The sequence below is a fragment of the Malaclemys terrapin genome, chromosome 4 (assembly GCF_027887155.1).
Source record: "Malaclemys terrapin pileata isolate rMalTer1 chromosome 4, rMalTer1.hap1, whole genome shotgun sequence".
Taxonomy (NCBI): Eukaryota; Metazoa; Chordata; order Testudines; family Emydidae; genus Malaclemys; species Malaclemys terrapin.
The window spans coordinates 86342766-86358810 of record NC_071508.1 but is presented as its reverse complement, the minus strand read 5'-3'; positions in this window follow the sequence as shown (position 1 = coordinate 86358810).

Sequence of the window (16045 nt, the reverse complement as noted above, 5' to 3'; positions counted from 1 at the left end):
CTCGAACAATCTGCCGCCCCAAGCACCAGCTTGCTCAGCTGGTGGCTGGAGCCGGCCCTGTCCATGAGGCATGTATGTGATTTTATTTCTATCTTGTACAACACCTAGGACACTGTTATTGCTTAACAAATAATAAGCAAAAACTATAACAGCCCTTCATCTCATATCTACAATTCAACGGAGTTATATCAGGCATGAGTTTTGGCACCTATACAGCACCTGTCATGCATGAAGGTCAATGTGATTTACTGTACAAACATCACAACCTGGCATTGCTGCCATTGAAGTCAGTGGCAAGACTCCCATTGACTGCAGCATGAGCAGGATAACGCGCTGTGACTTAAGCCTCACAAAAGTACTCAAATGTAATCAGTATTATCCCCAGCCAAGATTCACAAACGGGTGCTTAGAATTAGGCTCCCAAGTCTATAGTTAGGTAGGCATCTAAATAAAATAAGAAGCCTGAATTTCAGAAGTGTTCAGCAAAGTTCACTTTGCATTTTGGCCAGCAGTTCTGGTGATTTGACTGACATACATATTTTTAGTTCTGACACTTAACTTCTGTTAACCCTCCATTACTAACACAGCCATGGGTGACTAAGACAGAGTCTATTCTGCCTAATGCATCACCATCTGAATTGTTAATCAAGTGCCAGTTGCAAGATCTTTCTTGCTTACAGATTATAAAGGGACAAGGGGGAGTGAGGTAATATCTTTTATTGGACCCACTTCTGTTGGTGAGAGAGACAAGCTTTCAAGCTACACAGAGCTCTTCCTCAGGTCTGGGAAAGGTACTCGGGCCATGTCTACACTACAGAGTTATGTTGACCTAACTTTCATCAGCATACAGCCAATGCAGTTATTACATCAGTTGTGTCGGTGCACACGTGGTTCCTTGTGTTGGCGGTGCACATCCTCAGGACCACTTGTATTGATTGTATTGTCACTGTGGGGCATTGTAGGAGGGCTTCTGAAAGCCAGTAACAGTCAATGTAAGCAACACACTGTCTACACTGACACTGCGTCAACCTAATTACATTGTCTGTGACACTACATCACTTCGGAGGTGGTGTTACTAAATTGGCATAGAGAGGCACTTAAGTCGGCAGGAGCCAAATTTAAGTGAAGACACTTCCACAGTTAGTTCAATGCAAGCTTACATTGACCTAACCCTGTAGTGTAGACCAGGCCTCAGAGTGTCACAGCTACATACAAGATGGAACAGATTGTTAAACAAAGGAATTAACCATGTTGCAAGAAACCATTCAAGGTGAAGTGGGCAGTTCAGACCTTTGCAAGTCATAGGACAAAGGAGGATCACTGGGTTACAGACTGTTGTAACGAGCCATAAATCCACGATTTTTAGTGTCTAGCAAAGCTATAAAGTCTCTCACGAACAGAAGATGGTTCAATAAAAGCTGCTACCTCACCCACCTTGTGTCTCTAATATCCTGGGACCAACACAGCTACAACAACATTGCAAAGATCATAAAGGGTAGCAAAGAACTCAGCATAACTGTCAGATTCTAGGGTGAGTTTGTGTTGCTGGCAGTTAGAAGAATCATCTTGTTACTTGTAAACTGAGCACATCCGCCATGGAATCATGACAGACACAAAGATCCAGATCCACAAAGATATTTAGGCTCTCATCTTTCATTTATTTCAATGGAAGTTAGGAGCCTAAATACTTTTGAGGAAGTGGGCCTAGCTCTGGAACTTCACAATGCATTCTTACAGAGCCACTTCTCAGTGCACTGCAAGGTCAGATTCCACCAGTGATAATCCTGGTCACTGAAGTGGTTGTGGGGTTGTGGAAGGCTCCTTTCAGGGGGATGGAGTGCTGTAGGGTTCAGGAGATGCGTTGATCCAGCCCATCCCCTCAAGAGTCTCCACCAGCACTCAGCGCTGTTGACACTAGTGGAAATACCACAAGCAACAGCGCCTGTCCTCTCCACATGAATTCCCCATTTGGCTGCAAGAGGCCAGGGTGTATAATTTAGATTTCTCCAGCCTGTCTTCTGTAAATCAGGCCCATTACCCAAATCTCCCACCTGTATGTATCTCCTTATGTATACCAGTGTGTTGGCAAAGGGGGGGGGGTTATCTATTGAATAGTGGCCACGTTACTGAGGAGAATTTTCCTGTTTTCAGTGCAGTTGTGTTATTAATTTCCTGGCTTGTTTTGACTGCTTATCTCTCAAGATGAAGAATCTAGAGCTGCGCAGCCACAGCAAAGAAGAAAGTCAGTAACATAAATATAATGAATATTTATCACAGACACGCACAGCAAGTGTTCTGCGATGCAATGTCTTGTTTTCGGCACAGCTTGGGGAACATTAAATGCTTCTCAACTTCAGCTCTCTTGGATTTTCTTTGAGTGCATCTCAGAGCGACAAGGATGCTTTGGCCCTTTAACAATCTCCTCTTGTCCGCCAGACTTCCTCCTTTCATAGCCCCCAAAGTTCTCCCTCCCCTCGCCCCAGAGCTAGTTAATATGTGCCAAGTCCTGACACCCTGAATGGTTTCTCCACGCCGATACTAATCATGTTTTAGGGAGCAGGTCAGCAGTGCAGGAGCTGAAATTCGTGTGAAAAAGTCCCTGGGATGGCCCCGGTGGCTCACACCTGCACGCCCTATTCATCTGCACTGTTTACACATTGTCATCCACAATTAATTCTTTCCAGGGACGCTCCACTGATTGCCCTCCCGTTGCACAGGGACCCCATTCTGAGCCGTTGTGTCTGTTAAATTGAGCATGGGGTGCTGTGATTAAATTAAGTTTTGTGGCTCTCTCTCTCACCTCTCCCTCCCCTTCTCTTTTCTCTCTGTTAATAACACTGCCTGATTGAGGACTGCTGGCACTGGAGTAAAGAGGTAATTATAGGCGCTAAATGTGGGGGGAAGAAAGGTTTATATTTGGAAGTGTGAACCAGGATGGCAAGGGGAAATCTTTTTCCAGATGGCTAAAGTTGGCATGAATGTACGGAGGGAGCAACAGTGCCATGCATGTGGCAGGCAATGAAGGAAACTTCCCAATAGGGCTGGGCGAGACATCAAGATGGAAATTTGAATCAGAGTGCTGCATTAAACATGAATGTGAATTTTCTTCAACAGGCAACGTTACTGCTTTACAGTGCCACGGGATACCAAGTAGGATCAGGCACCCATTGTGTAGGCATTGTGCAAGCATAGTAAGAGACTGCCCCGATCCAAAGAGCTATAGAGTTGTTGTGTCACCACACTGTTGGGTGAAATTTTGTAATTAAAGGCGTTTTCTGAGTTGGTTTTTTATTTTGTTGGGGTGGCGAGAGGGGAGCAGCTAGGCGGAAGAGGAGGAGAATCTGACAAAATGTGTCAGTTTCAAGTTTACAGACTGTCCAGGAAGTTGCAGAATTTTTGCAAAATGCTTTGCATATGCACAAGATTGACAAATATTTCTGATTATTTAGATGTTTGTGAAATCAAAACAGTCACTTTTGCTCAAAAACTGACACTTATCATAGAATCATAGAATATCAGGGTTTGAAGGGACCTCAGGAGATCATCTAGTCCACCCCCCTGCTCAAAGCAGGACCAATCCCCAACTAAATCATCCCAGCCAGAGCTTGTCAAGCCTGACCTTACTTGCACATTGCTGAGTGAGAGCAGGTTAGTGGATTGATCACAGGAGTTCTGGGCTTCAAGCCGTGAACTCTGCTATTCACAGGACTTTGTACCACAATGTCTATGACCATCTTGGACTTCATATTGTCAAAACATTACACGTCACATTCAGAATTTCACAGTGGCAACAACAACAGAACTCAGACGCTCCTGCTCCAAAAGCACAGGCCCATCCACTTGAGCTAAAGGAGAATCTGCAGCCGCAGCTTGCAGTATCAGTCCATGATACACAAGACAGCCTGAAAACTGTACCAATGTTTAAGTCCTCATCATTAAGCTATTTATATTAAAAAAAAAAAAAAAAAAAGTTCACCAGGTACATATACAACCTTTCAGTGGCTGCAGGCATAGCAGCCTCTTCTCTGAAGAATTGTCCCAGAGAAATAAAATCTTTATGTTGGCTACTAAAACATGTCTCCATATAAAGTGGTTTGTGCAAACAACTCTCATCTCAGACTTGACAAACTCACGTTGCTTACATGTACAGGGCAAGTTTACAGGGTGGTCTGTTGGGGATTGTGTGTTTGGGAACTGTGGCTAGAGTCCTACTAACTGCTAGTAAAGTGGGTGCTGTCAGGGCACAAGCTGCCTATCCTTTGATTCTTGATCACCCTTGTGATAACCATATGCATGTTTCAGATGCTCCTCAACACACCCACCTCCTCTTGCAGCTCTCCCATCTGCCCCTTAGAGATTCTAGCAGTAGGCACCTCTCACACTGATGGTCTCCCCAGCCTGGTTTTCTGTGATGGCTGACCCAGGAGAGAAGGGTTTAAAAGCCAGACACTAAGCAACCAAGGGGAGCTAGCGAACAGGAGAGGATGAGAGGGAGCTTTTAGGAAGGAGAAAGAATAAAATTACCATGGTTCGAAAAGGCCTTATCGCCAATGGCAGCACTGCTCCTGGCTTCTCCACTGGCGCCTGTGTCCGGACAGAGAGCCTAACCATAGATGCCTCTATCCAGGCCCCAGTGTGGATTTGCAGAGACTGTGGCCTGCATTTCCCCATCACAGAAAACCAGGCTGGGGAGAGCTACAGGAGGAGATGGGTATGCTGAGGAGCATCTGTGCATAGGAGGAATTCATTGAAAACATGCATAGGGAGACCTCCAAGTTTGAGGAAGAAATCCAGCTGGAGAGGAATGCAGTAGCACCAGCAGCGGAGGAGAAAACTGCTCCTTCACAGGGAGGTACCGGGCTACTGGTTACTTCTGGCAGCAGGCAGTGCTCCACCGCAGATCCAACCCACCATCCACAGGAAAAAAAACATTATGCTGCTCTGGCAACAAGGGATAAGACATCTCCCACACAGGTGGAAGAGGAGAAGCCATGTACCCTAAGGCTGGGAGGATCACAGCCACCACTCCCAAGAGGAAACGAAGGGTGGTGGTGGCCAGTGACTTTCTTCTAAGAGGGACAGAGGCATCCATCTGCTGGCCTCACCTGGCATTCCAGAGGTGTCCTGCCTGCCCGGGGCCCACATCAGAGACATTAAAGAAGGATTTCTCAGGATCATCCGGCCCTCTGATTACTGCCCCATGCTGCTTATCCATGTGGGCACTAATGATACTGCAAAGTATGAGCTTCAGCAGATCAGAAGTGACTACAGGGGTCTGGAAGTGAGCGTGAATGAGTTGGGATGCAAGTGATGTTCTAATTGATCCTTCCAGTCAAGAGTAGGGGCCCAGGCAGAGACAGACACATCCTGGAGGTAAATATATGGCTGCGTGGATGGTGTTGGCAGGAGGGCTTTAGATTCCTCCATCATAGGATACAGTTCCAAGAAGAAGGACTGCTGAGCAGAGATGGGGTCCACCTATCGAGGAAGGAGAAGAGTATCTTCAGATACAGACTGGCTAGCCTAGTGAAGTAGGCTTTAAACTAGGATCAACAGGGGCAGGAGACAAAAACCATAGGTAAGTCCAAAACATGGAAACCTGGGTGAAGGGTTGAAATCTGGGGGGAACATGGGCAATCACAGTAGGCACAAAAGAGAGAAAAGAGGGAATATAGAGAGGAAATCTAACAAATAGCTTAGATGTCTGTATCCTAATGCAAGAAGTATGGGGAATAAACATGAAGAATGAGAAATACTAGTGAATAATCACAATTGAGAGATAATTGGCATCACAGATAATTTAGAGGGATAGTCACATGACTGGAACATTGGTATAGAAGGGTACAGCTTGTTCAGAAAGGACAGGCAAGGAAAAATGGGAAGAGGTGTTGCACTTGCACTGGGGTTGAGATGGAAGGGGAAGTCAGATCTGTTGAAAGTCTCTGGATAAGAATTAAAGGGTGATGTCATGTTAGACCACCTAACCAGGAAGAAAAGATGGAAGAGGCTTTTTTTTTAAACAACTAACAAAATCATCGAAAACACAGGACTTGGTAGTGATGGGGGACTTCAAATATTCAGACATCTGTTGGGAAAAGAATACGGCAGGGCACAGATTATCCAACAAGTTGCACTGGAGACAACTTTTTATTGCAGATGGTGGAGAAAGCAACTAGGACAGGCTATTCTGGATTTGATCCTGACAAACAGGAAGGAACTAGTTGAGAATCTGAAGGTGGAAGGCAGCTTGGGTGAAAGGGATCATGAAATGATAGTGTTCATGATTCTAAGGAATGGTAGGAGTGAAAACAGCAGATGTATGGGTGTATTAGGTCACTAGGGTAAGGGATGTTCCCCTGCACAGTACCACACTCTGGGTATGTGCATTCACATGCACACTTTATTTGGCTGGCTATAGGCCTACACTGACTGTTTTCAGACACATTTATTCCTTTGTTCCCATTCTCTTCCCCATGTCATGTCCCATCACACCACATGTCACTTTGCCGCATAGAATCATAGAAGTGTAGGACTGGAAGATACCTCGAGAGGTCATCTATTCCAGTCCCCTGCACTCATGGCAGGACTAACTATTATCTAGACCATCCCTAGTTTGTCTAAGCTCCTCTTAAAAATCTCCAATGATGGAAATTCCACAACCTCCCTAGGCAATTTATTCCAGTGCTTACCAACTCTGACAGTTAGGAAGTTTTTCCTAGTGTCCAAGCTAAACCTCCCTTGCTGCAATTTAAGCTCATTGCTTCTTGTCCTATCCTCAGAGGTTAACAAGAACAATTTTTCTCCCTCCTCTTTATAACAACCTTTTAAGTCCTCAAAGACTGTTCATCATGTCCAGGGCCAGTTCCAGGTACCAGCTGACCAAGCACGTGCTTGGGGTGGCACCTTCTAAGGGACGGCCAATCTTGGGGTGGTGGGGCAGCGCTCCGTTTTTTTTGTTTTGTTTTGTTTTGTTTCGGCAGGGTGGCGCTTGGGGTGAGTGTTTTGGTGGGGCGGCGCTCGGGTTTTTGTTTTTGTTTGGTTCGGCAGGGTGGCGCTCAGGGGGTTTTGTTTTTGTTTCGGCGCTCGGGGGGGGTTGTTTCGGCGGGGCGGCACTCGAGGTTTTTTTTGTTGTTTAGGCAGGGAGGCGCTTGGGTGTTTGTTTTTTTGGTTCAGCGGGGCAGCGCTCAGGAGTTTTTGTTTTTGTTTCGGCAAGGCGGCACTCGGGGGGGGTTGTTACGGCAGGGCGGCGCTCTTTTTTTTTTTTTTTTGCTGGGGGCGGCAAAAAAGTTAGAGCTGGCCCTGATCATGTCCTCTCTCTCAGTCTTCTTCTCCAGACTAAACAAACCCAGTTTTTTCAATCTTCCCTCATAGGTCATGTTTTCTAGACCTTTAATCATTTTGTTGCTCTTCTCTAGATGTTCTCCAATTTATTCACGTCTTTCCTGAAATGTGGCACCCAGAACTGGACACAATACTCGGGCTGAAGCCTAATCAGTGCAAAGTAGAGCGGAATAATTATTTCTCATGTCTTGCTCACAACACTCCTGCTAATACATTCCAGAATGATGTTTGCTTTTTATGTAACACTGTTGACTCATATTTAGCTTGTGATCCACTATGACTCCCAGACCCCTTTCAGCAGTACTCCTTCCTAAGCAGTCATTTCCCATTTTGTATGTGTGTAATTGATTGTTCCTTCCTATGTGGAGTACTTTGCATTTGTCCTTATTGAACTTTATCCTATTTACTTCAGACCATTTCTCCCAGTTTGTCCAGATCATTTTGAATTTTAATCCTATCCTCCAAAGCATTTGCAACCCCTCCAAACTTGGTATCGTGCGCAAACTTTATAAGTGTACTCTCTATGCCATTATCTAAATCACTGAGGAAGATATTGAACAGAACCAGACCCAGAACAGATCCCTGCGGGACCTCTCTTGATTGCCCTTCCAGCTTGACTGTGAACCACTGATATCTACTCTCTGGGAGCAGTTTTCCAACCAGTTATCCCCCCACCTTATAGTAGCTCCATCTAGGTTGTATTTCCCTAGTTTGTTTATGACAGTGGCATGCAACCACCCACAATGGTGAGCTGCCCCTCCTGTTTTAGTGTTCTTTAACCACTGGTTGCAGCAATAGCTTTGAGACATTGCCTGATTCTTCTCCAGTCATGGAACAAATCCTGGGGACATCCATAGCAGACCGTGGGGTCATATGGCCCCAGTACCAGCTCTGGATATAAAAACAGAGATCTCTGTTTAACGTGGGAAGTTACCATCTCAGCTTCTAGTGCTTTTTGGCTTCATAACGAGCCTAATTCAGTAAAGTCAGAGCAGAGTTGTGAAGTGTCCCTCCTCCTTGCACTCATACAGTGCTATGCTAGCAAAGCCCATTTCACCTGACATTCACCAACATGGAGGCCAGGCAATGCTCCAGTCCCAGTTTCTGTCCCTGTCCCCCACTTCTTGTCCCAATCTATTCCCCCGAGACTGCCCCCCTAAAAAGTCCAGCTCTTGTCCCCTCTGCATTCAAATTGGGCAGCCTCCTCCTCCTTATAGCCTGGTCCCAGCAGGAGAGTAACTGAGAGCACGAGACAGTCTCTCAGTTCAGATGTCTGGATCTGGAAGTGGATCCGGCCTGAACCACAGCAGCCCACAGCAGTAATTGCAAGAAAAGTCCTGCTCGTTCCCAGGCTGGAGCATGCCTAGTGTGGATGGAATCTTTGGGGAATTCAGCTATTTAAGTCTAAGTAGTCTCTACTGAGCACGTGAGAATTGATTTTTTTCTCCCAATGGCTTATAATTTAGCCAAATTTGGGAGGATTTTCCTGGGATTAGCAAAAAAAATAAAAAATACATCCCTTTCAAGAGATCACTCCTGCCAAATTTCAAGTCCCTGCTCCAAAGCATAGGTGCACGAGAACTTTTCAAAGAGAAGATCACAAAAAAATTTTAACCTGGGCAAAATGACAATTTTCTCTACCCTCATTTTTGGAAACAATTTAACCATTTTGGCAGAAATTTTCCAAATAATTCAGCCTGAGGCAGACACCCAGCATGGAAAATGATGATGGTATATTGCAAAGTGCAATATCTTATGGAGCTCTGTTGCTCATGATGCTGTGGATAGGAGATCACTGCAGGGGACAGGAGTGTTTTTCCCACCCCGCTGCCTTGGGATTGTGAAGATGCTTCATGACACATGCACACAAAGGACTATAATGGATTGCAGTGGTCATCACTGGCAGTCCCCCATCCCGAAAGGAAGATTGCAGGCAACCAGGCAGTGCCCCCAGCAGACCCTGGGGAAGATAGCAATGGGGGCTGCGGCGTTAAGACACTCTTGAAAACTATGGCAGTCGCCGGGGATGGAAGAGGATAGCTCAGGGAGTGGCAGTGGGGGAGGGATGCCTTTGAGGGATAACAAGTGGGGGTGGTGAGACATTGAGAGAACTATGCCAGCCCAAGTCAGGAAAACTTTCATGAACCTGTGCTGATGCTTTCAGTCTACTATGCGCTCTCCCTATAAACCCACACAGCATGGGGATGGATGTTGGCTTCAGAGTGAACACTTTACTCAGACACCCTAATAAATGCAGCATGGTAAAGAGGTCTCCTCTGGCTGAAGTGTACCATTCTCGTCACAGTCACTGATCAGATGAGACAGAAGTGCTCCCTGGGGAGAGAGGAAGGGAAAGAGGGAATGCATGTGTCACTAAAGTTCTGAGACACAAGCTGCTGCTTCCTTTCAGCCCAGGACATCTGCCACTTACTGACAGTTCTACATTTCTTTCTGCAACTTCGTTCTCCTAAATGGAGTTGGGGAAAGCACTGGAAAAAAGGTCCACCTACATTCTTCTACCAACCCCCATGTCTCACCCCTAACCCACACCACAGCCTTGTGCCCTTCAGCTGAAGAGAGCCAGGCACTGATCACTGGACCTAGCAATATGTATAGACCCTCATCTCCTGTGGTATGCACCTAAAGGATAGCATGCAAGGGGAGTGGTGAGGAGGCTTTAATTCATCTGCTGCATCTTCCACACTTGCCCCAGTCGCCATGACATTAAAACACACTTTGGCAGGGACAAACACCACTAAAAAAACATTAAGTTGGTACCTCTTTGGGTCTAGATGCAGGAAGACACCTGGGAAATTTCACCCTTAACTACTTGTTCTGCTACACCAGAATAGCATCACCTGTAAGGACCCTAAGGATACGGGCCCCATCCTGCTCCCACTGAACCCAGTGGGAGTTTTCCCATTGAGTGCACCATGGGTAGGACTGGGCTCTATATAACCACATGCTCTGCTGATGTTCCAGGAGGCGCAGTAGGAGCCACAGGGTAATCACTGGCATATCTTGTACATTGAAATATAAAGGGTATTTTCCCTTGCTTTGCTTTTCCATCGACCTCTGTGTTCCTTCAAAGCTCTTTGGTATGTGAATTACCCTGGAGGGTTTTATTTAGTAAATAATCCAGGTCAGTTATGCACTAACACCCCCTCACAATTGCTGCCAACAGCTAATAATACATTTTAATTGTTTCTTGGCTCTTGATGCCTGAAGCCTTCTGGACAACGCTATCATTGTTATTTATATACCACTGCAGGTGTACCACAGCACTGTACCATAGATCAGATGTGCCAAGCACAAACTGTAATTGTCTGTATCTGAAATAGATTGGGAGCGCCTAAGAACTGTGTTGTCTTTGTTTTAAAAGCACCAAGTGCACTGTTGGGCTCAGCATCCTTGGCTCAAAGCTCTTACTTTCTAAAAGGTCTGAGCAGATAGAATAGAGAACAGCACAAAAGAGAACATGTCTCTCTAGCTAGACACATCAATGGAAGAAGGAGCCTTTGGAAGATTTTGAGAGGGAGGGCACTAGGTGAACGTTAACAGGCAGGCAATTCCCTGTGTACATAAAGGCACTGTAAATCAAAACATTATTATAGCTGGTACACTAGCTAGCACTATAGTTAAGGTCACATGAAACACGCCATTAAAACAACCTCATGTTTTCAGTTATTCATAACTTTCCAGTATTTTCACCCACTGGGCTGAAATTTTTCTCAAATCTGGTCCCTGCCCTAAAGGTGAATTTTTCTGGGAAGTTGAGCTAAAAATGGTTCAGGTATTTGTGCATGAGAAGGGAGAGGCTAGAACACATTTTCTCTGTTATAAAAGCATTATTGCGAAGTTTGGTTTAGTTCGGTTTTTATAAACGGCTGTAACGCTGAAATGGATTAAGCACATAAGAATGGCCATACTGGGTCAGACCAGTGGTGCTAGCCCTCTATCCTGTCTTCCGACAGTGACCAGTGTCAGATGCTTGGAGAAAATGAACAGAGCCGGACAAGTCCCAACTTCTGGCAGTCAGAGGTTTAGGGGCACTCAGAGCATGAGGTTGTGTCACTGACCATCTTGGCTAATAACCACTGATGGACCTATCCTCCATGAACATATATAATTTGTTTTTGATTCCAGTTATACTTTTGGCCCTCACAATATGGTAACGAGTTCTACTGGTTGACTGTGCGTTGTGTGACGAAGTACTTCCTTTTGTCTGTTTTAAAGCTGCTGCCTGTTAATTTTATTGGGTGACCCCTGGTTCTTTTGTTATGTGAAGGGCTACATAACATTCCCTATTCACTTTCTCTACCATATACCATTCATGATTTTATAGACCTCTAGCATATCTCCCCATTTCACTAAACTGAACAATCCCAGTCTTTTTAATCTCTCCTCATCCGGAAGTGGTTCCATCCCCCTAATCATTTTTGTTGCCTCTCTCTATACTTTTTCCAGTTCTAATATATATTCTTTCAGATGGGGCAACCAGAACTGCATGCAATATTCAAGGTGTGGGAGTCTCATGGATTTATATAGCGGCATTATGATATTTTCTCTTTTATTATCTATCCCTTTCTTAAGAGTCCTAACATTCTGTTAGCTTTTTTGACTGCTGCACTCTGAGCAGATGTTTTCAGAGAATTAGCCACAATCCAAGATCGCATTTTTGAGTGCTAATTGCTCATTTAGACTCCATCATTTTATATGTATAGTTGGGATTATGTTTTCCCATGTGCATTACTTTGCATTTATCAACACTGAATTTCATCTGCCATTTTGTTGCCCTGCCACCCAGTTTTGTGAGATCCCTTTGTAACTCTTCACAGTCCGCTTTAGACTTAACTATCTTGAGTAATTTTGTATCATCTGCACATTTTTCCACCTCTCTGTTCTCCCGCTTCTCCAGATCATTTATGAATATATTGAACAGCAAAGGTCCCAGTACAGATCCTTGGGGGACCCCGCTATTTACCTCTCTCAATTGTGAAAACTGATCATTTATTCCTACCCTTTGTTTCCTGTCTTTGAACCAGTTACTGATCCATAAGAGCACCTTCCCTCTTATCCCATGACAGCTTACTTTGCTTAAGAGCCTCTGTTGAGGGACCTTGTCAAAGGCTTACTGGAAGATTGAGGTTGAAAGCTGAAATTGGGCAGAGAAATTGCTTTAGTTGAAGAGAAGCACCCGAGTGCCCTGGTGAAAATTGATTTCTATTTGACTGAGTTAAAAGGGTTTGGAAATTGCACTTTCTATATGTGCAGTAGTTTCTATGGGATTCTGCTGCATGTGTTGACATTGTACAGGAAGGAAGGAGGTTGCACTGTGAGTGGGGCCATCTGCAAAAGTGTGCACAGTGGCCCCAATTCTGCAAAACACTTAAGCTTGTGAGTAGCTCTATGTCCATTGCAGTCAGTGAAGTCAGGCAAGTGCTTAAGGACCTTGCTGAACCAGGGCCTAAAAGAGGCAGGGCTCCTACTTCATTTATATTTAAAAGTAGGGAGGACAGAGCACCACAGACTGTAGTATATACTATATAGTATAGAGAACAGTTGTTAAAATGACCAGCAGGTGAGGAGCAAATGACCTAGTACTGTGGCTCTTTTCTTTTTCTGTAATGATACAGAAGGGCAATGGGTCCCACAGAGGAATGAAAAAAGCAAACAACCCTCCCCGGGACATAATAAATATACACAACATATCCAGACCATGCACACACAGATATACCCTGAAAGGACCCCACAAATGTATCCTGGTTTACACAAAAGAGAAGAGATTTCTAGAACCATGTGCCCCCTGCAAAAATAGCCCTGCCCTCCCCTCCACTTCTTGAGAAGATTATACCTTGGCTCAGTCAGCAGTTCCAGCCACAGTCTGCCAGGGGAGATAGTCCCTGTTGTAAACTATTTCTGGTCCTGTTCCTATACCATTCAAGGCTTTATCAGTGTAACCCTTCTGTCAGGTGCTGATGTTAGCCAGAAGTAGGAGTACAGGCTATGGGGAATTAAAATATAACCTCCCTGGTTACGTTTGTAGGTGTTTTTCCCCCTCTTGCAAGCACCCTGGAGCCCTTAGGAAAATGGAATCACAATACTTTTTATTTGGAGACAAGGGCAGAGACAAAGAAACACGATAACCCGACATGAATTTACATGCAATACAATGAGCAAAATCATTGGCATGGCCAACCCTATAATTGCAAATATTCATTGCCTGGCTTGATTCAGAACCCTTAGTCATACAGCAATCCTCACCTTCCTAAAACCTCATTCAAAGGTCCAGTTAGACTCAATGAAAAGCAGGGGGATCAGATGTGACTTCTCTAAGCTGGGGCAAACAGGCAGAGGAAAGTCTAAACCACCAGGTCCTGCTCTAATGTGCAGCTATCTGGTTCAGTTCTGTGACAACTTCTCTGCCACCACCGGTCTGGGAAAGGTATTCCTTGACCTGAAGAAGAGCTCTGTGTGGCTCGAGAGCTTGTTTCTATCACCAACTGAAGATGGTCCAATAAAAGATATTACCTCACCCACCTTGTCTCTCTAATATCCTGGGACGGACATGGCTACAACCACACTGCATACCACAGTCTGGTCAGTCTTGCAGCAAAGTCAGCTCTGTGCTGCCACCACCTGTCAGGGTGCTGTGAAGTTGGCCCTAGGCCACTGCCATTTGTTCAGTCAGGCCTCTCTGCAAAGTCAACTATGGAGCAGCAGCACCACCATGAGTTCAGCTTGATCCAAGACAGTCCAGTCCCCCAGAATCACTCCCCACAGGTTTCAGAGTCTCCTGGGGAAAGGGAGAACCCACAGCAAACCAGAATCCTTGGACACAGCCCCTGCTCTTTAGAACAGAGTCTTCTGCACTTTCGTGTTGAGCTTGAAGCCTGTTCCCAAGCCAGAGTCCACCACTTGTAATTCAGGGTGACCCCACTCAGTCCAGGGCATATCTTGCACAATTCTTATGCCCTTTCATGCGTAGTCACAGTAACAATCCATTGTCATTTATACAATCACAACATAGACGCATTCCAACTAAGACAAAACACAGTATGTGGAACTATGAGTAAAAGTCAAAGTCCACCCCGAGCCACATTTGGCTGATGTGCTCGGGGCACATCAATTTCCATAGCCAATGGTACACAAGGGAGAGAGGTGGCTAGCACCGGGTCTGACCACCTTTGACTCCCCTAACCCAATCGATCAGGTACCCATTTGTAGCTGGGTAGGCTGGCGGTGGCTCTTCTGGGTGAAATCAAGCAAGACTCAAACCCACAACTTCTGGGATTGCAGCCAACCACATAGCACATTACTATATGTCCCTCGGCCCACGCCGCTTCCAGCAGCTCCCATTGGCCTGGAGCAGCAAACTGCGGCCAGTGGGAGCCGCGATCGGCCGAACCTGCAGACGTGGCAGGTACACAAACTGGCCCGGCCTGCCAGGGGCTTTCCCTACACAAGCAGTGGAACAAGTTTGGGACCCACTGCCCTAGAGAACTCTCTCATTGCAACAGAATTCTAGATGGTGAAAATATCTAGAGAAAGGAGATCGTTCTTTATACACCATAATGGGTTTTTAGAGTGATTGCTATAAATCCTGTTTACATTTCAATACAGCCCTACTGATTTCATCCCAGTTAAATTGCACAGGATTTTTCTTAAGTAGGCTTTAGGTCCCTGGGAAGTTTCTGTTGCTGCCCCAAGAGCTTGGGAGGTCTGGAGCGCATAGCCAGGTGCATTTGCACTTACCAGCCTTTCAAACTAACATTGTCACCTCCACTTCCAGCCGCCCCTCCAAATCACAGGTCTGTGGAATTTCTCAGCAGCAGACTGCTGCAGAAGAAATCAGCCAGGAAAGACAGGACGGGCCAGGCACTAGACCACAGTAGCTCTTGCTTTTGAACTCTGTGGCAGCTGAGGTCTCTTCTCCCTTTGACTGTTCTGAGACATCACAAAGGAGTAACTCTCACCTCACAGAGCTGCCCTGTTTCTTTGATGGTGCTGGGTCTGCAGTGCACTAGAGAGAAATGGAGGACCATTTCCGGTGAATTCCTCAGGCCAGGTGCCACAGGGATGGGAATAAACAAGGGAAGCTGGTGTAAGGCGTTTCTGCTGTCATTCTCAGCCAGCTTGGAAATTAGGAACTATTGCTGCACCTGAGCTAGTCTTCTGGCAATCCTAGCAGTCCATCAAAGTTACCTCAAGCTCATACTTCAGCTCACATATGCCATGGGATCATACCATTTTTCAAAGCACTGCTATTGGTTTCCACAGGGCAGAGATGAAGTGTAGAAAAAGTATCTAGTGGCAAGGTCCATCCACAGACAAATAAATGGTTAAAATTCACAGGCAAGAATGATTCCCAGTTGAAATACATGGCTTGGGCAGAAGAAAGCATCTTCTCCAATCCTGCCAATCCCAAGCATTCAAAAATCATGAGTCTGGCGCCCAAAATCATGAGATTGGCTTAAGAAATACAAGATTTTTTTTAAGGGTTCTTCTTATTTACCTTCCGGTTCCTGAGCCTTTAGGGAGCACTTAGGTCACATTTTCAAGCTTTTCTCCACAGCCATGTGGGCTAGAAACTTTTTTTTTTTAAATGAAAGCTGAGATTCTCACTTTATCACTTGACTCTAGGAGCTGGAGATTTAAGTAAAAACACCAAGTATCACTAGACTCATGACAAAATCATGAGAGC